The sequence below is a fragment of the Rhipicephalus sanguineus genome, chromosome 10 (assembly GCF_013339695.2).
Source record: "Rhipicephalus sanguineus isolate Rsan-2018 chromosome 10, BIME_Rsan_1.4, whole genome shotgun sequence".
Taxonomy (NCBI): domain Eukaryota; kingdom Metazoa; phylum Arthropoda; class Arachnida; order Ixodida; family Ixodidae; genus Rhipicephalus; species Rhipicephalus sanguineus.
The window spans coordinates 63343158-63365351 of record NC_051185.1 but is presented as its reverse complement, the minus strand read 5'-3'; the positions used below and the strand labels follow the sequence as shown (position 1 = coordinate 63365351).

The 22194-nt window shown below is 42.2% G+C and overlaps 1 long non-coding RNA gene across 1 annotated transcript in view; it reads left to right on the top strand.

Annotated features, from left to right (window-relative positions):
* Nucleotides 1-9307: 9307 nt before the first annotated feature.
* LOC125760198 (uncharacterized) overlaps nt 9308-22194 on the top strand; it is a 28822-nt gene continuing 15935 nt past the window's right edge. Inside the window, exon 1 of the long non-coding RNA XR_007417834.1 lies at nt 9308-9861. This is a non-coding gene — a long non-coding RNA (uncharacterized LOC125760198). The remainder of the gene's footprint in view (nt 9862-22194) is intronic.

The window sequence follows — 22194 nt, the reverse complement described above, 5'->3', positions numbered from 1 at the left end:
CAACAACATGAAATGCTATGCAACTTCTTCACCATGACCGGCATTGCAAAATGCACATTGGACAGTGTCAGTTTGTGCTTACCCTTTGCCGCACATGTCCTTTGCATACTGTTCTTGCAGGAAAGACAAGAAGTAAACATTGAAGACAGTGAAGGAATGTCTCTGTACATGGGCCAGCTGTCTTCATGGCCCCTAACTTCAGTCCGTGTTGACATGCGAGAAACAAAGAAAAATGCATCAAGGAGTCCCTGGTATAATTCCTTTTTAAGTTATATATGTAAGTGGTTTGACTAAAACTAGTGCAAATTATTCGAACAATTAAGGAAAGCACCATTATATGAAGGCAACTATTCACAATTAAAGGGTACCTTCTTCCAAAGCAATGCGTTTTTTGTTTTCAACTTCCTGACTGAGTGGTCATGACTAACCTGCATCTTCCATGATCCTCAGCCAACACTCCACAGACTGTGGAAGGCATGCTCCGCCATTTTCTCGATCGGCGGGCCTCCACATACCCGGACACTAAATGAAGAAAACCAGACCAGTCGCAGATGTGATGTCTCGAATGCCACATCCAGGAGGGGAAAAAAAAGAAATTTTCCAAAACCTGGGCGGCTGAAAACTTCTTCAGTGGTACAGTGCGATCTGTTGCAATGCACATGTTTGAAGCCTTATAACAATTTACACGTTACACAGGGCACTTAATCTGTTATTGATCTGCACGACTCGCACGAATGCCGAAATGCATTTGTAAAGAATTGTCAAAACCGTTTCAGGGTTAAAATGAGCTGTATAAGTGGAAATAGCCTAGCAGGTAAGAAAAAATACATCTGCGAAGGTGCAAACATGTTTTTGTATTAACTGCTCACTTGACATGATTATTTTCCATCAGCCAGCTGATGGGTGTGTCCAGACAGCTAAGTCATTGTTAGAAGTACAATACTGAGAAATTAAAACGCATAAAGAGCCCTGCTGAAAGTTTAGCTTTCACAAAAAATCGCTTAATTATTAAATAAGGCACTGACTGAGCTGTTGTATGGCTGACAAATATACGCCAATGTTGGGTGCTTCGTATGTTGTCACGGTTTTTAACAGGCATCTCCGGCACGTAACATAATTATGCTTCTCGCGTTATAATTATCCTTCGCAAGACTGGAAAAGAGGCTTGCTGGCATTGCTTGTCTTGGATACTGGTTCAAACGCGCAAAGGCACACGCCCCACACGCACTGTGAGGGTGTCAATTTGTCCGCGAACATTTTTAGCGCTACGGCCACTATGCAGATAACATTCCACCATCTCTAAGTTGCTTCATACGTAAGTGCTGCAACAATGCATTCATTACATACTTTCCTATATTTCAATGACATACCGCATTTTCAAGATTACCCGCACACGATATATCGGCGCTCGAAATAAGGAATAGTGCACCTTAATCCAACGACGCGCACACCGTTTCCGACAACAAGAAATAAGTAACATGCCTCAGTATGTTTGGAATCGTGACACAGAAAACAAACGGCCGTACGTCACTTACGAAGGTTGGCTACTCGATGGTCCACGCACACGTCGTCGTTCGTGTCCATCGTGTGCGTTTGACGCTCCGCGCGGCTGTCACGACCGCACTCGTCACTGACGCCTCATATGACATCTTCGCGAGTTTGTTCAGCGACGTATACGAACCTCCGGAACTTCAAAGACACGTTGTCGTTTGAATGAAGCCAAATGCGACTTCTCGAACGAGTACGCAAAATGAAAATGGCGCGTTCGTCCACCATGGACAAAAATAAACAATAAACACAACCGCGTGCTTTCTGCGCCGTCTTGTGCCAAGTAGTGCCAAGCTGTTGACAACGCCATGCAGTTTCGGTTTTATGCGTTCCTTCTTCAAGAAGAGTCAGCATGTATAATTATCGGACGTATACGGTAAGTGTTTCGTGTGCAATAAATTCTACGTTATTTCTTTGATAATTTCCGGCATTCGTTTTGATTCTTGAACTTTCCGTGAAGCCAGTTGTGTTCATCTGTTTTTCCGTAGATCCGCCTTATCTAAACGCGCGTTCTGACGTGTGCACCGCGTTGTTTAATGGCAAAAGATGTGAAAACACTGCTTCGAAATGTTTTGTTTCATCCTTGCTAGCCTTCCAAGGCTTCTGTAGGCTCGTCAGAGTGATTCTCAATTGTTTTTATTGCAATGCTGAAGTTGTGCATCTAATCACCGACGAAGTGGTGCTCAGAAAGAAAAAAAAAGAACTGCATTGGATTTAATAAATCTCTGAGGTAAGCTGGTCATTGTTTTACTTCGACCTTTTGTCTTCAAAATGGCCAGAAGATTGATGCATGCATGGCTACCACTGGAGTTGTACAAGGTCTTGCTTTTACTCAGACTAATTATATGCACAAACACACACACTCACCTACACACGAAGGTGGCTTACGTAGGCTTCTCCTCACGTGCTATCATACCGTGGAGAAGCCCGATTTACGTACATTTTCAGTGACCTCTGTCCCAGTCAAAACACATAGAGAAATCTATAAACGCATTTTCTTCTTTTAGACACAAGTGTAAACATTGCTGCTTTTGTATTTTATCGTACGATTCTCTTCCTACAGTGCTTTAGTTTCTGGGAATAGACATACCTATAGGTATGGTGAAATTAGTAGTATTTTTATTGCTGATGTATGTATTAGTCATTTGCATTGGCTTTTTCTGAAGTATGTGTGTTACATCATCTTTTTCAAATTCTTTTGCTATGTCGAGGAGTGCAGTATTTTAACCTAAGCCAAGCATCTTTTTATAGTCAACTTGAGTATCAGTACCGCTAGTACGTTCAGGCTCTGAGTCTTCTAGAATTTCCATTGGCTGTTTCTGGATAGCTTATACCGACTCTCTTGTTTGTTGTATGCTAATGAGCAAGTGGCTGTGATCGAACAGCCGTGTTGATGACCAATGTTTTCAAGGGCAACTTTGTGGAACACAAACTTCTCTTAAGTATTTTTTATACATAAAGCTTTAGTGTCATTAAATTAGCATTCCAAGACTGAAGCGCCAAGGATTTCTACCCATCTAGTCAAACTGCTTACGTACTTCAAAGACTGAAGCTGCAAGAATCTTCTACTTATTAGTAAAGGACCATTAAATTTATTGTGCAATAAATATGTTTCAAAACAATGTGCTGTCTCTGCTGCAATAGATATTGCAGGTCTTAATGACTCTGGCATAAAGCATGCAGGTTGGGACAGCAGCTTGTGCTTGATGATAATGCCAGGGCTGTTTATGGCTCCTTTTCCGAACATTGCTAAATTTCGTGAATGAGAACTCTTTTCCATGCACTTCACAGGACTTGCTGCATGTAGTTGGCATGTTAAATACAGACCTGCGGGTCCCACTGCAGTCTTGCTCATTGTCGCTGTTGCAAGACTTTACAGAAAGCATCAAAGGCATGATGCTGGCCTGATTGCTGTCGTCATAACATATACGTGCAGAGGTGTTCAAGGTCCATGTACACGCATTCATTGGCAGTGCCCAAAAAGCTGAGCCCAGTGAGGGATACATAGACCTTATTTGACAACTTCAGCCATGAATGGGGTGGATGGTGCATTTGCAAAACCGTATGTAGCCTCCCTCTGTTAAATTGAGTATACGTATAAAAAATGCAGAAAAACTACATCAGCTTTTCTCTGATATCTCTCCGATTTCCCTTACTATAAGTATAAATCCACACCAGAAAAGCTGATGTAGCTTTTCTGCATTGCAGATTTGTACGTATACTGAATGGGTATTCCCACATCATCATACCCCCCTTCCCTCCAGCGCATGCATTGAGAGAGTGTTCAGTGTAGCAGCTGACCTCTTGACAAGCAAACATGGAAGAATCAGCGATGACAACTTTGAAAAACAACTTGTGCTGAAAGTGAACGTGTAGCACCATATCAAAGAAGCCACACTAAGCCTCACAGTTTTAGGCCTTTAGACAAGCCTCCAGCCTCCTACCATGCAAGTCACAGGAGTTCGTTCTAGTTTGAGTAAACTTGTGCAATTGTGTTACAGCAATAAAAATTTTGAAGGAAGTAACGCAAAAGTAGTCGATTATATTTCTGTAATTGTTCAGTTACTTTTCTGGGGCTGTAATTGACCACTGTAATTGGGCTGTAATTGAAGACTTACATTTTAAAGGAAGTAATTGTAATTGTAATCGGTTACTTATTTTCTGTAATGTGTACAAGTCTGGCCTAGGCGATACAGTCGGCACGCCCACACTCGACGAAAAACAGTCTCTGTCAAATTAGAAGGAAATCACCACTTTTTAAAAAACTTCATCAAATTGGATTTGGTGACCAAGTTATGCCATAATTCTTGTTGGTTTACAACTACAAGAACGAACCTAGTTGGTATTTGCCGGGGAATGAAAATTTCCGTCAGATCAGGAACTTCATATAAATCAGGTTTCGTAGATCGAGCCTCAACTATATGTTATTTGCTTGAAAATTAGGCATGGGGCGAATATTCCAGCGATTTAATATTTCAACGAATATTACAATATTCGAACTTTCTTCGGCATGAATTTAAATTATTGAAGTGAACAAATAGACATATATTTGACCGCAACCCCCTCTCTAAGGCGTTAACTGCAGCGTGGCGATGCTGTTTCGTGAAACCACCCATCCAAGAAAAATCCACACTGCCCCAAAGCCACACGTTACGGTTAAATGTGCGTATTACCGTCACCTCGATCATATATGTTTCTTTTTTTTTTAAGTTTAAAACCTTGTAATATGGGCTTATATGTGCCAACTATAGTAAATTTTAAAACATAACATATTTCACCGCTTAGAACTTGCACCTACTGCTCTTCAAATCTTGCTACTATTCAAAGTTGCTTTCCACTTTAAACCAAAAAAGCGACATTCAAAGATGCCCAGTTCATTCATAAAAATATTGCGCAAGTTAGTTTGGTCATGACAAAAATGCTCAGTTTTCTTAACAGTATGTGATATTTACTATTCAAATTATTCGATACGAAAATATTCTACCAATGCACTATTCGCTTTGAACCTCTGATTTACTATTCACCCATCCCTAGTTTAAATTTCTCCCACACTCATTTGCAACAGCGACAATGGAAGTAGTGCAACCAATGGCATTTTGAGCATGGATTGATGAAAAATGTTTGGGACAGCTCATTACGTAGTGCAGCAAGTGAACATTCCGTGCAGTTTCTTGAATACTAAGCCAGAGGTGTCGATCCAGAACAAGTGATCTATATTTGTGCACACAAACGCATGCTGTGGCATGGGTATCACATATCGAGCTACAAAATATGCCAATACTGCTTCGTAATGTGTTGTTTTGCCTTATTAGCCTTCCAATGCCCTCGGTGGGCTTGCGCAATGATTGCACGAACAACCAGTGCTTGTAGGGATTTGTTGTTCATTTCCAAGCTGGAGATGTGCAGGGAAAATGTACTGCTAAGAAAAGAAGTACTGCATGGACTCTGTAAAGGTATCCCGGCTGATGTATAGGGGTGTTGTTAATTGTTCTATTGTTGTTTAGTTTGTTCTAATCATCCAAAGGCTGATGCAGAAACATGGCATCAAATGTGAAAAGTGTGGAAGTTGGCAAGCATACAAAAGAGAGAAAAGAGAATGAAAAAAAAAATTAAAGCCAGTTCCACATCTGTGCAATCTGAGTAATCAGCGGAGTTTGCAAGCAAGCGCCACCACCTGGTGAATGCAGATAGTTTCTTTCATCTTTCTTCATCTTCTTTCTTTTATGCTTCTTTATCTTTTCTCTACGTCTTTATCTCTCCACACCTCTTTCTACATAACCCTCTCTCCCTCTGTTCAATCCTCCTAACCCTCACTTCTCCAAGGGTTAGGAGGAGGAAACCAATCAAAGGAGGCAAGCTACATGGACGGACGGACGTCTGTCCGGATGGATGGATGGACGGATAGATAGATACGCTCAAAGTGCCTAGGGTTCGCTAGGAAATGCTTCGCATTTAATAGTGCTGCTGTTAAAACAGCAACGCAAGACAAAGGGTGGGCAAATGCACTGCCACACCAGCAATGGTAAGGTTTTGTGCAATGAGGGTATCTACCCTAACGCACGTGACCAGGGCAAAACATCGCACATAACGTCAGTTAAAAGTGTCTGTCCTGTCATTTTTTAACAGTGTCATTGGTTGTCCAGTGTCACAGTGGGGCAAGTAATGCCATGCTCAGGGCCGGGCAAATTTTTTCTGGGGAGGGTTCTGTCTCTTGCTTATGTAGCTCGTGTGTGTTTGTATGCATGCATTTATACATACACAGGCAAAATTGTAATCATTCAAGTGGATTTGGAGGGGGGGCCTTTAACACCAAGTACACCCCCCATGGCTACACCACTCGCCACATCTGTTCCCTAGTTCTAACTACCTTAAGAGCAAGGGTAGACTGCTACGTGCCGCTGACAACCAACGCGACTGTAATGTTGGTGTCAGCGCATGTTATAATATGGCCATCAGTTCATTATTAAAAGGATATCTTTAGCACTGCTTTCTCCTTCTTCCTGTACGATAAAATGTAAAAGCGAAGAAAAGATCACGCAGAGATTATAAATTCACCTGAAATAGCAGCCAAACTTCTAACACTATAACTGTGAGCCCCACTCCACACCCACACTTTTGTTGTGCTGTCACATGTCCACGACCAAAACAATCATCCATCTGCAACAAATTTCATTCTAGGATTCATTTTTTAATATCGGAACACACATTTTGGAGCGAGCATTGAGGACTCGTACTGCTTGTCTGTCGTATACACCCTAACTGCATGCAATGTTGCCATTATGTTGAAGCAAGGTCTGCAACATTAAAACAACGCTCACAATGTTTCGGCAACGTTGTGTCAACAAGGCATGCTCATGCAACCAGCACCACATGTGTAATTTACAGAGCCCCATCAAAGCAAGTCATTTTTAGAGCATTTTGAAAGAAATTAGGATTGTGGCCATGGTGAGTGAGCTCTTTTCACGGCATTCATCTGTGAACCCTCCAGAATTGCCCACTGTCAATCAGAAGCCTTCAGCATATGCAGAGCCACAAATGAGGGCTGTACGGAAACACTGTGGCAGCAATGTGTATTTTGCAAGTAAACAAATACGTTGCGCTGGTGGGATATGAGCCCTCGTCTTGTATCGAAGCCTCATGCTCGAAACACATCACAAGTACACGTTTCATAAGGAGGTAAGAAAACGATGCTGACGATTTCCTTTGTAAAATCCAGAGTGCATCAGGATGCTCAGATTTAATGAAGGAAATCCATTTTTCTGCAGCTGATCAGTGAGCGGAACAGGCGGTCAAATTCCATTGTTTCATCTGGCTACGTAGCTTCTTGAACAACCTGGATGAAGCTGTGTTCCAGGATGATGCAAATTTCAACTCATGTTTGTCTGCTGTGCACCGAAGTAATGTGACTTGGCTATCCTTTTATTTTTTAATTTCTAGTGTATTGTTATTTACAGACTTTTCTTTCAGTTTAACTCAATAGCCCAAATGGTGATGATTGTACAATGAAAAGAATGATATGAAATGCACAGAGATCAATGTTAAAGCCAGCACAAATGCTCACACTACAGTCACTCACACTTTTACATTTGGCATCAACCAGAATTGAACATAATAGGTGCAAAAAATGGGGGGGGGGGCGGTGCAGTACAAAACAGGGACAAAATAAGGAGAACTACAACACAGGCGCACACTCGCAACTGGAAGTTTCTTGGAGAGGCAACACAGATATAGTTCACACATTGGGCATGTGGTACGGTTTCTCTCGCCTAAAAAAGACACAATGACTTTCCACATTTGATTTGTGAGGGCATATGCGTCAATGAAAAAAGGGGGGAAAATAATAGAAATAGGGGATGGGGTTCATGGTGAGAATCAAAAAGTTAGCGCAGTGTGTTCATGAAATAGGAGTACTCTTTCACCAATAAGGCCACCTGTCTATTGCCCTATGAGAGAAAGAGTACTCCTATTTGATCAACATGGTGCACTAACTTTTTTTATTCTCACCACAAACCCCCTCCCCTATTTTTATTATTTTCCCGGTTTTTTTCGTTGCAACACATGTGCCCTCACAAATCAAATGTGCAAAGTCATTCTGTTTTTGAGAAACCATACCACATGCTCAATTTGCAAGCTATATATGTGTTGCCTCTTCAACAAACTTCCAGTTGCGAGTGTGCGCCTGTGTCGTAGTTTTCTTTTGTCCCCATTTTGTACTGTGCCCCCCGTTTTTGCATTTGAGATGAATCGTTACCAACTAGCCCAAATAGCTTTTATGCTATAATAGGTGGCTTGTAATCAATTACGTTTCTTGGCAATTTTTGTACTTGAGCGACTACCTTTTCACTAACTACTTTACTGGGTGATACGACTTTGAACACTTGAACTTGGCAGGAAAATTGCAATGAAACACCTGCAGTCATGCACTGCAGCAACATATAGGATGTAAATGTTCAGACGAATCAGCATGCCCAGAATGTGTATCACCTTGGCACTTTGTCTGGGCCATAGGCGTGCGCACAGAGGGGGGGGGGGGGGGCGGCCGCCCCCCTAATCACCCAATAGGGGGGGTGCAAAATCTGCCCCGTACATTGACCCTTCTAGCCACCTAAGAGGGGGGGGTGTGCAAAATCTGCCTTGTACATGGACTTCGTAGGGTGGGAGGGCACTGTGATGAACCTTCGCCCCCCTTAAAGGAGTACTGACATGAATTTTAAAATTTTTCGGGTTGTTGCTCTAAATGAAAGCACGGGTGTCGAGAACCCTAAAAAGAGTGTCGTGGTGCCTAGGGATGCATTGCATATATTTTTAATACCGCTTCTTTTAACCAGCAGTTTCGGTTTCGGTTTCGAGAGGGCGGCTTCATAGTGACGTGTCAAGTCTGCCCGTGACATCACGGGCAGACTGCAACCCACGAAATATGCACCTGCTGTCCTTTGCTGTCAGTCGAACGTGGTTCATGATGAGTGAACTGTCGTCCAGTGCCTCCGACAGCGATTTCTGTGATTTAGGCTGCATGCAGAACCCAGATTTCACAAACCAAGTGAGCCGACTTGAAACGTCATAGGGCTCTCCATGCGGTGAAGCTGCCTTGCAGATGCTGGGAGATGAAAACTTTAAAATCAAACTTAAATATTTATACGTGTTTCCCGGATGCGGTGTGGGGAGAGCGTTAACACTACATGCCAAGGAAACCAAAAACGTCCGTTTTGCTGCACTTCAAAATCGTGTCAGTACTCCTTTAACGGGGAACCCTGCGCACGCCTATGGTCTGGGCAGTATTTCTTTCATCATCCTAGCCCATCATGTAGGCACATTGCTTAAAATGGTGCTGCTATGGCTCGATAACAATGGCAACATTAGAGGTTGATGCTAAAAAATCAAGAGTGGACAGTTCTTACTTTTTTACTCAAGCTGTTGGAAGCATCTACCGTTAGTTTGAGGAATTGCTCTACTTCAAGGCACACACAGACGTGAAAATTAGGCCACTGAGTAAAGATAATCTTGTGTTCAAACCTTGGTGTGCAGTGCTTCTCTTCCTTCAGAAGGGTGTACGGAGCAAGTTTTCAGTGTCATTGCTGGTGGATCACAATAACACAAGGAAAGATGAGCAACACAAATTTATTTCTAAAAACTTAAATAGTATGTTGTTATATAGAAAACTTCATCATGCTGCAGTTCGTGACCAAAAGGTTTGCTGTAATTTATTATGAAATGTGAACCAAACTACCACTGTACCGATAAACTGGTAGGAAAGACCAGAAGTTTGGTGCACTGCACATCTGCCTTGATTTTCCTCGTCAAATTCTTGTATAGGTGTAACTTCAAAAAAACTTTTATATTAATGTAGGCACTTGTAGCCAATCCACATTCAAAGTAAGCCATGACTTCACTTTCCTGGCATGACTGCAAAGTCACCCAAAGATGCCTCAGCAATTCTCACATTTGACAGACCAGTGTCTAAGCGATATGCCGTACGCAATTCAATGGCTAGGAGAAATGAAAATATTTTGATGTGCCGAAGGAGTTACTTTCCACCATAAAAGAAATTAAACAATTAACCTTCTTGCCCACCACACAAAAACGTCTTTGCGCTCCTGACCTTCAGGGCTTCTTGTTTACACGACAATAGGACATGTGGCGAAGGACGTGCCATTTCTGTGAAAAGGATGCATTGCAGTGGACACAGGAAAAGGGACGCTCTCCTGTGTGTGTGCGCACATGATCCATAAGATGTGTTCTCTGAGTGAAAGCAGCAGGGCACAGGTTACACTGGAAGGGGCGCTCGCCCGTATGCATGCGAAGGTGTCTCTTCATATCAGCCTTTTTCTTGGTCACATAGCGGCAGTGCTGGCAGGAATGCAGTTGACCTTGTACTGACACCCATGAAGGAGACTGTTCCAGAGATGCCAAAGACAAGGAACCTGCAAAGCAAATAGCAGCATAGGAAGGCAATGCTTACCGTGTATCACAAGCTACTATATGGCAGTGAACTGCAGCACCATGCAATTAAGAGCAATTGCTGCACTTATGATTATGCGATACCCTTGGCCTACCCAAACATGTTACTGAAGTGGTAACAGTGCATGATCCCAATACATGTCTCACACAAGTTCCTAACTGTCTGCACATACATATTAGAATACGTACATGGCAGCACCTGCTGCCAGTACACAGAAGTCTGATTTGGATGCATTTCAGATATTAGACATAAAAGAGCTCCTTACAGTTACCTAGAGAGAAAACTGGAAGCTGCAATGCTGTTGTATGTGTAAGAACACTGTTATGTGACAGGCTCGAAGTGGTATCTCTCATGAAGAGCCCAAACACATCGAAGGTGCATCTAGCTAGTAGCATTTCTTACGTTAATATTGTACTAAAGAAGCCAATAACTACCCATTTATATCTTAGCATTACACAGAAACAAGTTTTATTTAACCTTGAGAACTTCTGCTCTGACGTGCAGTTTTATGAAAAATGAAGAGTAGTGATCACTCTCCGTGTAAGTTCAAAGACAGAGAACTTCAGCATTTACACTGCGATAGTTTGACATTTCTTTGTTCCTTTCACCATTTGGTTATGCCCCACAGGCTAGAAAACTTTTATTGTAAAATGTACACACAGATGGAATCCGTTAATGAAGGCACTGTAATATAGAAGCTATTTTTGTTCAGACGTATGCCTGTTTTAGGCCAAGCATCGCTCAATACCACCCAGCACATGCCTTGTAGCCTCGTATACTGCCATTTCCATGAAGGCATAGGCATCATTGGGGAAACTGCAATGAAGTCCATTTCTTTTCTTAACAATATCAAAAACAAATATCCATTTCACTTGTTTCAAAATAGCTAATCAGAGGGAGCAGCCAGTAAACATGGTCACATTTCCATCACAATTGTAAATTTCTAGAGAATCAAATCGCAATGTAGCAAGGTACAGTATAATGATTTCTGTGAAGAGGCAGGCCCAATGCACATATGGCATCTGAAGCCTGGAAGATCTTGGATGCTTTGTGGAAGGAATGAGCACATCTGCAAAAGCACAGAGATCACTGTTAAAGCTGTCTTGAAATGTTACAGTTCAACAACATGCTTTTACAATTCGCCTCAACCAGGCATAATGAAGCACTCATAATGAATCGCATTTCCTTTTAGTGTTGCAAGTGATCCAACACTTTTCATTACACTTAACAGCTTAGGTTATTGATAAGATGAGCTGTACCAAGCCAGACATATCAATGCTTGTACACTGCAGTTACTACACAAGAGAACATCTTATACGTGCCATGCAGCAGCCTATAGGATGTGAATGTTAAAACAAATCAGTGCTCCCGGCATTTGTTTCATCATCTTAGTGCTCAGTGTTGGCCGACTATTTGAGCCAGTCATGCTACAGCGTCATAAACAATGGCCACATTGGATCAAGTTGGCTGCTTTGGCAGCGTGGTAAAACACATTTGTTTTTATGTACATGGGGAGTCAAAAGTTCACAGGCAGCTACCCCATATATTCCTATGGCAGCGTTGCCTGCGAGCTTTTGACCACCCCTCTAAATCTATTTATCTTTATATTGTCTATATCTATATACCTTGTCCTATTCTTTTCTTCAAAGTTCTGCGCACTGAAAAAGGTCTTTGTTGTCAAGCTATTGTCATCAGATGTTAGTATGAGGAACATTCACTTGTTGTTGGACCTATCAGAAGTGTCTTGTTTAAGCCACAGTAATATTGAAATGGCACATTTCAAGGTGGACAATGATGTAAGAATTGAGCCATTAAGTAAATACAACCCTGTGCACATTTTAGTGCAATGCTGTACTGCTTTCCTGGGCACATGGAGTGCATTTTCAGTGTTGTTGCTGGTGGATCACAATAAAACAAGGAAAGATGTACTAAAGGACATCGGCTAGCTCATTCTCTTTGCTGGGATGTTAGGCTTGGTTGAAAAATACTACAAATGCAATCTGATAAATTTTAGTATATGTTCAATTACCCTCCTCTCAAAAGGCAGTAACGTGCAACTTTAGTCAGTTTCATATTGAAGAAAGCATTTTTGCAATGATACGATGCTGTTGTAATTAAAGACAACACAAAAAAAAATTACACCACCTCCCGCTAAAGGGAACCATGTGTGGATGCGAAGCAACGGGGAGATGGTTCGCTTGAGCACGAGACGGTGTAATTTTCATTTATAGGAGCTGGCTCGCCAGGTTCTTAAGCTGGGGTGAAGTCCCGCGCCGTAAGCTGCATCCATCCATTCAAAGCGTCATGGAACGCGAAGAGGAACGCTACGCACGTCGTGTCTTCCCTCTAGCCTGGCTGTTAATTCTCACTGTGCGAGCGGGGAAAGCGGTCGACAGGCGCGAGAGGGGGGGGAGAGCGTAGGAGAGGAGAGAGAGGGGACCCGCATGCGCTGGCACTCATCGCAGCAGTGCACAGGAGAGAATGAGGCGAGCGAGAGGGGCGGGGAGGGGGAGCGTAGGAGGGTGCTCATCGCGGCGTTGCACAGGAGAGAATAAGGCGCGCAAGAGGGGGGGAGCATAGGAGAGGAGGGGGAGGAGAATGCATGCGCAGTGGGGGTGTGGACGCCGCACGGCGGAGGGAGGGAGTGACATAGCCCTGACCATAACCTGCTTCGCATCTAAAAAAAGCAACCAGTAGAAGAATGACACACACTGCAGCCCCGGTATCAACTTCTTGTTCCACCAATCTCACATCCTTTCCGATGTTTTAACTTAGGAAACACACTTCCGTGCCCGATTTTCTGTCCTTCTGAATCTACTTCGTAGTATAGCATTTTGCAATTCTTGATGTATCAATTTTATCAATTCACCTGCGAAGATTATTTTATATGTTTCTGCACAGTTGATCTTGTGATTTCGTTTATTGACAGTGAGGCAAGTAAGTCAATCATGACCAGTGAAGAAAGGGGAAAATTTGCTTTGGTGTGATAAGGCACATGGACAGTGGTACAGGTTATCGCCTGTGTGCATTTGTGGATGTTCCGTCATTCTGAAGCAAATTGTAGCAGCACGATTGTACAGCTTGCCCAAGCACATTTTTGACAGGATGACGAAGTGACGTGAATGCCCTTTTTCTTGATGCTGGAACAGAAATACACACAGTGTCAACCGCATGAAATGCTACACAGCTTCATAAGCTTTAAGGGACACTAAAGAGAAAAAGATTTTTTTTGTATTAGCAAAATTCCTCTTTCACAATTCCACGAGAAGGCTCATGTAAGCGAGATGACGCGCAAAAAGAAAATGCGAGCAGCGACACCACCTTGAAGTTCCTGCACCTTTTGCCGTGATGTCATTGATTTTCGCAGTGTCCACTAGGGCCTAGGCAGCTCTTAATCAGTAAAAATGAAGTACATTGTCTTGTGAGGGAGCCAAAGACTTCGCATATTAAGTTTCAGGAAGTTTCGTTGAGCCAATGTGGCCAAAATACGCCAAAACATTATGAAATACGTGACGCAACCATCAGAAACTTCAGTGGGAAATTTAAAGTGAAACTTTTGACACTGATTTTTTCATCTGTTAATAAGCCTATAGTGGTGAAACTAACAGCACTAGGGTTTTCAGTGTACGGGTTATTAGTCTAAACTAATTTACTGTTTCACTTTAGTGTCCATTTAACAGGCATTAAAAAAATGCAACAACAGACGGTGGAACTTCAGCAATTTTTACATGTGCAGTGATCTCAACAAAATATTCAAGGTATGTTTTCTGCAGTACTATGATGATATGTGCCAAACAATAAAGCTGCAAGTCATTTAGTTTTTCTGAAAATAAATTTCAAAGAGTGCTAGCAAAATCCGTAATCATGCTTTTGAATGCAGGCCACACTGGGTTTGTGACATTGGTATCCTACACACATAGTACACGCATCCTACCTGGTTTTGTGCGGCAGCGAGTCAATAGCAAATGGCGATTTTTTGGTGCATGAAAAGTTGCTGTCAAGGTGCGAAAGGCCGGCACAGTTTGATCCAGCATCAGATGACATCACTACTATCTCTTTTTTAACGCTAGAATCACATGTACTATGTTCAATCTACGGTGGGGTGTAATGTGACGTCCTCGTAGACGGTGCACTAAACTACGAAGTGTTTTGGTTTTGACACACTGATTTTTGTTAATTTAAAATTATAGACAAGTCTCTTAGCAGATTGAGCTACCATCTCTGTTATAGCACTCAATGCTATTTTAAAACAGCTATATACTAACATGGTCAAAAACACCAGGGTTCACGTTCAAGTTTGTGCTTAACTTTGACCGCACATGCCCACAGCATAATGTTTTGCCAAAAAGGCCCAATAGGTCTTCCTTTTCAGGATATGGGAAAGAAACCGCATTAAAGGGTCCCTGAAACAAGTTTCTGAAATTAAATATGAAGAGAGCTAGACCAACGCAAGAGCAAATCGATCACAACAGAACTTAAGCGTCACCTGCACAGGAGAAGATACTAGAGATAACACATCGCTACAGTTCGACCAGGATGACAAAACAATGTTAAACCTGCACCTTGCTTTAGCAATGCGGCTCTTGTTGGTTTAGCGTGATAATTAGCAAAGGTTGATAAGTGGGCGAGTTGGAAACGATGCATACTTGGAAAATCCGCGCGAACACGACGGAAACAAGACGAGCGCTGAAGCGTATTGAAACAAAACTGAACACTATAAACTTCAGTTGTTAGACAGCGCTCGTCCTGTGTCTTTCTCGTCTTGTGTTTCCGTCCTGTTCGCGCTGGTTGTCCAAGTAAGCGCATGTTCTATAGGTAGCACTAAAAAGGCACACGGGGAAGATTATGTGAAGGGTGTCTTCCTGGTTATTTTGTCCGTGCGCATTCTTGCCGTTACGCATCCAGCATCCAAATGACATCCCACTGCAAAGTAAACAAACGCCGTACGTTACCTACGCAGGACGGAAGTTGAGTTGGTTACCTGACCGTCAATGCACATATGTCATCGTCAGTGTACGCTGTCGACCGTATTTGTCACTCACGCCTCAACTGACTCCCACGCGGGTTCTTTCAGCGCGGTGCCTGTGCATCTTTGGAATGACACCAGGGGACACAATATTCGCTCGCAGCGCTTGACAACTAGACACGCACTGGGGGATGCCATCTTGATGAGTGGGGGGGGGGGGGGGGGATTTCGCGCGAAATTCAATTGGGATGTACCAGCAAGCCGAATTGAGCGAGTGGAAGATATTCAGATGGCGGGCGCGCGACCTTCTTCCTGTTGCGCAACCCGCGACATGATCAAAATGGCAATCGTTGCGTTCTGACTGATGCCCGTGTACTTAGATTTACGTGCACGTTAAAAACCCCAGTTGGTCGAAATTTTCGGAGCCCTCCACTACGGCGTCTCATCGTGGTTTTGGGACTTTAAACCCGAGCTATTATTATTATGCGTTCTGATTGATGAAGCTCTGCCCATCCACCTATTCTTGCACCACTTATTTTAAGTAAGACTTTGTTTTTGTTTACGTGTACATATAAATTCGACAAGAATAAAAAGCAGAGTTTGTTCGAATGTTTTATTGCCTAAACGTACCATTCATACAGTAAAAACACAACTTGAATATCTTACGCTACTGATGCAACCGCATCCTGATATGCCGTGCAGGCGTAGAAAAACAAAGCGAGCAGCATGCAGATCGTACCTCTCGTCCGCCGGGATACGAAAGAAGTTTATGTGGCGTGAAGAATTTCGACACCACTCAGCACAGCAAGATTTGTGGTGACGGCGCGAATTCATTCATGCGTCTGTTTCGCTGAAGCTTGCAAGGGTTTCGCCAGTTTCGCTGAAGCAAACGCGACAATAAACGCCCCATTTTCGCCGTGAGACGGACGGCGCAGTTCCCATTTCCCACTCCGGGTGGCGCTCGTATATTCGCAATCTCGAACAGCAACCTTTAGGTTCACTTGCGTATTAAAAACTCCGGAGTTAATAAGTAACCTGGTAATAAATATAAAATAAAACAACAACGTTCATTTATGCTCGTAGGTAGTACAGCCTCCAAACATTAGGATCGCTGCGGTCACGGGAAAGAAAAACCGCGAAGTTTCATCCCTCTGATGACACCATCGAACAAAAAAACTAGAACACTAAAAAAAAAAACACAACCGCGCGCTTTCTGCGCAGTCTTGTGGCAAGCTGTACGTGTGTGTGTGTGTGTGTGTGTGCATGCGCGCGCGCGCGCGCGTGTGCGACACCGTGACCCGTGACACGCTTATGCACGAACAAAAGAAGAACGAAAACGCTTGACATTTGTTTACATTTTTTTCTTCCACCTTACTTACTTATTTGCCGTGAAGTTTCGTTTTCGAATTTGATGCACATACAATTTTCTGACGTGGTCATCTTCAAAAAGCAGTCAGCACGTATAATTATCGGACGTATATGGTAAGTGTTTCGTGTGAAATGAATTCTACGTTATTTGTTTGAAAATTTCCGGCATTCGCTTCGCTCATCGAACTGTCCGTGAAGCCAGTTGTGTTCATCTGTGTTTCCGTAGATCCGGCTTATCTAAACACGCATTCCGACGTGTGCACCGCGTTGTTTAGTGGCAAAAAATGTCAAAACACTGCTTTGAAATGTTTTTCTTAGGCCATGTTTGCCTTCCAAGGCTGCCGTATAGGCTCGTCAGAATGATTCATAATTTTTTTATTATTATTAATATTGCAAGCCAAAGGTTTGCATCGAGTCATCAACGAAGTGGTGTTAAAAAAGGAATTGCAATGGATTTAATAAATCTACGAGTAAAGCTGGTCATTGTTTTATTTTCACTTCTTGTCACACGCGAAGGTGGCTTAGGCAGGCTTCTCCTCATAAGCTGTCATATCGTGGAGAAGCCTGATTTACGTACATTTTCAGAGACCTCTGTACCAGTCAAAGCACAGAGAAATATATTATATTAACACATTTTCTTCTTTTAGACATAAGCATAAACATTCCTGTTTCTATATATTATCGGATGATTCCCTTTCGACAGTGCTTTAGCTTCTGGGAGTAGACATACCTAGGTATGCTGAAATTAGTAGTATTTTTATTGCTGATGTATGCATTAGTCATCTGCATTTGCTGTTTCTGAAGTAAGTGTTAAATCATCTTTCTCGATTTCTTTTGCTGTGTCGAGGATTCCAGTATTATAACCCAAGCCAAGCATTTTTTTCATAGTAAATTTCTGTTGGGTGTTTCTGGATAGCTTATACTGACTCTCTAGTTTGTTGTATGCTTAGGAGCAAGTGGCTGTGATCGAATAGCCGTGCTTTAGACCGAAGCTTTCAAGGAACACTTTGTGGAAGACAAACTTCTCTTCAGTATTTTTTTTTATACAGAAAACTTAAGTATCATTAACTTGGCGTTCAAAGACTGCAGCACCAAGGATTTTCTACTCGTCTAGTCAAACTGCTATGTATTTCAAAGACTGAAGCTGAAAGAATGTTCTACTTATTAGTTAAAGAACCACTAAATTTAATGTGCAATAAATATGTTTGAAAACCATGTGTTGTGTCTGCTGCAATAAATCTTGCAGGTCTTAAAAACTCTGCATAAGCATGCAGGTTGGACAGCAGCTTGTGCTTGATGATAATGCCAGGCTATTTATGGCTCCTTTTCTGAACATTGCTAAAATTTTGTGAATGAGAACTTTTTTCCATGCACTTCGCAGACTTGCTGCATGTAGTTGGTATGTTAGATACAGACCTGCGATCTCACTGCAGTCTTGCTCATTGTCGCTGTGCAAGACTTTATAGAAAGCATCAAAGGCATGAGGCTGGCCTGATTGCTGCCATCATAATATATATGCGTGCGTAGAGGTGTTCAAGGTGCATGTACACACATTCATTGGCCGGTGCCTGAAAAGCTCAGCCCAGTGACAGATACATAGACCTTATCTGACAACTTCAGTCATGAATGAGGTGGATGATGCATTTGCAAAACAGAATGTAGCCTTCCTTTGTTAAATTCAGTATACGCGTAAATCCACAATGCAGAAAAGTTACATTAGCTTTTCTTTGATATCTCTCCGATTTACCTCTATATGAATAAATTCACACCAGAAAAGCTGATGAAGCATTGAAATATTCGAGCGCTTCGAATATTTCAAAAAAATATTACAATAATCGAACTCTCTTCGGCACGAATTTAAATTATTTGAAGTGAACGAATCGACGTATATTTGACCGCAACCCCCTGTAAAGGCGGTTTCACTGCAGCGTGGCGATGCTATTTCGTGAAACCATCTATTTAAGGAAAATCCATAATGCCCCGAAGCCACACTTAAAGGTTAAATCTATCATCACTTCGATTAATTACATTTTTTTTAAGTTTAAAAGCTTGTCATGTGGGCCTATATGTGCTAATTATAGTAAATTTTAAAACTTAAAATATTTCACTGCTTAGAACTTGCGACCTACTGCTATTCAAATCTTGCTACTATTCAAAGTTGCTTCCAACTTTAAACCAAAAAAGTGAAATTCAAACATGCCCAGTTCATTATTAAAAATATCGTGCAAGTTTGGCCATGACAAAAATGCTCAGTTTTCTTTACAATATGTGATAATTACAATTCAAATTATTCTATACGAAAATATTTTAACCAGTGCACTATTCGCTTTGAAACTCTGACTTACTATTCACCCATCCCTAGTTTGAATTTCTCCCATACTCATTTGCCAACAGCGACAATGGAAGTTGTGCAACCAATGGCGTTTTCAGCATGGATGATGAAAAATGTTAGGACAGATCATTACGTAGTGCAGCAAGTGAACATTCCGTGCGGTTCCGTGAATATTAAGCCAGAGGTGTCGATCCAAAACAAGTGATCTATATTTGTGCACAAAACGCATGCTGTGGCATGCGTATCACATATCCAGCTACAATATATGCCGAAATACTGCTTCCTAATGAGTTGCTTTGCCTTTATTAGCCTTTTAATGTCTCGGTGGGCTTGTCACAATGATGCACGAACAACCCAGTGCTTGTAGGGATTTTTTGTTCATTTCCAAGCTGGAGATGTGCAGGGAAAATGTACTGCTAAGAAAAGAAGGAACTGCAATGGACACCGTAAAGGTCTCCCGGCTAACGTATAGAGGTGTTGTTCAATTGTTCTATTTTTGTTTAGTTTCTTCTAATCATCCAAAAGGCTGATGCACAAACATGGCATCGAATGTGAAAAAGTGTGGAAGTCTCCAGCTCACCCTAACATCAGTTTTCCTTCTTTCATTTTTCTTTCCTTATCTCTTTCTGTATTGCCCTCTCTCCTTCTATCCCTTCTACTCACCCTCACATCCCTCTTCCTCGCACTCAGTTCCCTTTCCCACCCCCTTGCTACTCTATGCTATGCTAGGAGCTGCTTGGCACATACTCGCTTTCTGTGGCTGGTCTTGCGAACCGGCAGAACGAAAAGCTTAAACAGCGCTGCTGTTAAAACAGCAATGCAAGACAAAAGGTGGTCAAATGCAGTGCCACACCAGCCATGGACACTTCTATAAAAACCCAAGTAAATTTTCGTGTACTGAGGGTATCTACCTTAACTCGCGTCTTATCAGCTGAAGGACCTGACCAGGGCAAAAACATCGCACATAACGTCAGTTAAAAGTGTCGGTCCTGTTAATATCTTAAGTGTCGTTGGTCAGCCATTGTCACTGCGGGGCATGTAATGCCATGCCCCGGGCCGGGCAAATTTTTTCTGGGGAGGGGGGGGGGGGGGGTTCTGTCTCTTGCTTATGTAGCTCGTGTGTGTTTGTATGCATGCATGTACACATACACATGCAAAATCTAATCATTCAAGTGGGTTAGAGGGGGGGGGGGGGCATTTAACACCAAGTACACCCCCCATGGCTACACCACTCGCCACATCCGTTCCTAGTTCTAACTACCTTAAGAGCAAGGGTAGACTGCTCCGTGCCGCTGACACCGACGCGACTTTAATGTTGGTGTCAGCGCATGTTATCAATATGGCCATCAGTTTATTATTAAAAGGATATCTTTTAGCACTGCTTTTTTTCTTGCTTCTGTGTGTAAAGTGTAAAAGTAAAGAAAAGATCATGCAGAGATTAAAAATTCTCAAACAGCAGCCAAATTTTTAGCGCTACAATTATGAGCCCCACTCTACACCCACACTTTTGTTATGCTGCGACATGTCCACGATCAAAACAATCATCCATCTGCAACAAATTTCATTCTAGGATTCATTTTTTAATTTCGGAACAGACATTTTGGAGTGAGCATTGCGGAATCGTACTGCTTCTCTGTCGTATACACCCTAATTGCACGCAATGATGCCATCATGTTGAAGCAAGGTCTACAACATTAAAATAACATTCACAATGTTCTGGCAACGTTGTGTCTACAAGGCATGCTCATGCAACCTGCACCACATGTGTAATTTACAGAGCCCTATCAAAGCAAGTCATTTTCAGAGCGTTTCGAAGGAAATTGGGATTGAGGCCATGGTGAGTGGGCTATTTTTCAAATACAAGTACTCTTTCTCTGACAGGGCAATAGATGGGTAGCCCAAACAGAAAAAGCGTACTCCTATTTGATTAACACGCTGCGCTAACATTTTTTTATTCTCACGACAAACCCGCTCCCCTATTCTATTATTTTCCCCCTTTCTTTCGTTGCAAAACATGTGCCCTCACAAATCAAGTGTGGAAAGTCATTCTGCTTTTTAGGCGAGAGAAACCATACTACGTGCTCAATGGGCAAGCTATACGTGTGTTGCCTCTTCAATAATCTTCCAGTTGCGAGTGTGCGCTTGTGTCCTAGTTCTCTTCCTTTGTCCCTGTTTTGTACAGTGCCCCCGTTTTTGCATGTAAGATGAATAGTTTTTGCATTTAAGATGACAGATGAATAGTTACCAACTAGCCCAAACAGTTGTTATGCTATAATAGGTGGCTTGTAATCAATTATGTCTCTTGGCAATTTTTGTATTTGGGTGACTACTTTTTCACTAACTACTTCATGTAACCACTTAGTTTTCAAGATACAAGCTCTACTGGGTGATACGATCTTGAACACTTGAACTTGGCAGGAAATCTGCAGTTGAGCATCTGCAGTCATGTTGTGGAGCAACATGTAGGATGTAACTGTTCAGACGAATCAGCATGCCCAGTATCTGTATCATCACCTTGACAATTTCGTCTGTGCAGTATTTGTTCAATCATCCGAGCACATCATGTAGGCACACTGCTTAAAATGGTGCTGCTATGGCTCGATAACAATGGCGACATTAGTGGTCGATGCTAGGAAATCAAGTGTGGACAGTTTATTACTTTTTAACTCGAGCTATTGGAAGCATCTACCGTTAGATGGAGGAATTGCTCTATTTCAAGGCACACACCGACGTGAAAATTAGGCCACTGAGTAAAGATAATCTTGTGTGCAAACCTTGTGTGCAGTGCTTCTCCTCCTTCAGAAGGGTGTAAGGAGCAAGCTTTCAGTGTCATTGCTGGAGCATCACAATAACACAAGGAAAGATGAGCAACACAAATTACCTTATAAATACTTTAAATAGTATGTCGTTATATAGAAAACTTCATCATGCTGCAGTTTGTGACCAAAAGGTTTGCTGTAATTTATTGAGTGTGAACCAAACCACTGCTCTATCGATAAACTGGCAGGAAAGACAAGTAAC